Here is a 1,424-nt window from a genome sequence, read left to right as displayed (position 1 = left end):
GTATATATTGGAATTTGGTTTATAACTAGAGAAATACCTCAAATGAGTGGAGATATCACCTAAAGGTGAAGAGGAAACTTGATAGCCAAAAGAATACAGAATATTAGTAATGACTGTGGCTCGAGGATGGCAAGAGCTTCACAGTAAGGACAGATGGATCAGTAAACTGAGAGACTTAACTAGATCATAGCTGAAGACTTCTACTCAGAGAAAGATAAATTGACAAAATTAACTTGGGATAAGAGAGAAGATAATTTATAAGCAAAACACCCATAAAAGATTAATATTTAGAATTTACAAGGAAGGTCAAAAGGCAAATGAGAAGAAAACCAATAGAAAAGTGAACAATAACAAAGGGATATTCTGGATAAATTATAAGACATGAGTGCTTGCTTGGCAGCACATAGACTATAATTGAAACAATAGAAGATTAGCAAGGATGATGCATGCTTTTGTGAAGCATTCCACATTTTTTCTATTCAGCATAGTGCTGGAAGTACTAGCCAGAGCAATCAGACAAGAGAAAGAAATCTAGGGTATCCAAATGGAGAAAGTGGTATCCAAACTGTCACTCTTTGCTGATAATATGATCTTATATTTAGAAAGTCTCAGAGTCTGCCAAGGGATTCCTGGAATTAATAAACAAATTCAGCAGAGTCTCAGGTTATAAAATCAATATCTACAAATCAATGGCATTCCTATCCACCAACAGCAGTCAAGCTGAGAATCAAATCGAAGACTCAATACCTTTCACAATAGCAGCAAAGAAAATAAAGTACCTGGAAATATAATTAATCAAAGAGGTAAAAAAACCTCTATAGAGAGAACTATGAGTCACAGAGGAAGGAAATTGAAGAGGATGTAAACAAATGGAAAAATATATCATACTCATGGCTTGGCAGAATTGACATTGTTAAAATGCCTATACCACTTAACTAGTGACTTACATTGTCAGTGCAATCTGCATTAAAATACAGATGTCACTGCACACCGTGTAATCCTACCACTCTGGGAGGCTGAGGTAGGAGGATTGCTTGAGCTCAGGAGTTGGAGAGACTTGTCTGAGCAAGAATGAGATCCCCTCTCCACAAAAACAAACAAATAAACAAACAATAAAAGAAAAAAACAGCCTGGCCTCCTGGTACTTGCCTGTAATCCCAGCTACTCCAGAAACAGAGATAGGAGGATCCCTGGAGCCCAGGAGTCTGAGGTTGCAGTGAGCTCTGATGATGCCACTACACTTACTCCAGCACAGAGTGAGATTCTGTCTCAACAACAGCAACAACAACAACAAAGAAATTTTTGCAGATGTAGAAAAAAGAATTCTATGCTTTGTATGGAACCAGAAAAGAGCCAGAATAGCCAAAGCAACCTTAAGCAAAAAGAACACGTCTGAATGTGTCACCCTACTAGACTTCAGGCTA

General features: G+C 37.6%; 1 pseudogene; it reads left to right on the top strand.

Moving 5' to 3' along the window:
• The first annotated feature begins 385 nt into the window (after window positions 1-385).
• On the top strand, window positions 386-474 carry LOC111727386 (annotated as a pseudogene).
• The last annotated feature ends 950 nt before the right edge of the window (window positions 475-1,424 follow it).

Source organism: Otolemur garnettii, unplaced genomic scaffold, assembly GCF_000181295.1.
Source record: "Otolemur garnettii isolate 467f Iridium unplaced genomic scaffold, OtoGar3 scaffold00103, whole genome shotgun sequence".
Lineage (NCBI taxonomy): Eukaryota > Metazoa > Chordata > Mammalia > Primates > Galagidae > Otolemur > Otolemur garnettii.
Note: the sequence above shows the minus strand (reverse complement) of the source record. Positions and strands in the feature narration are given on the sequence as shown.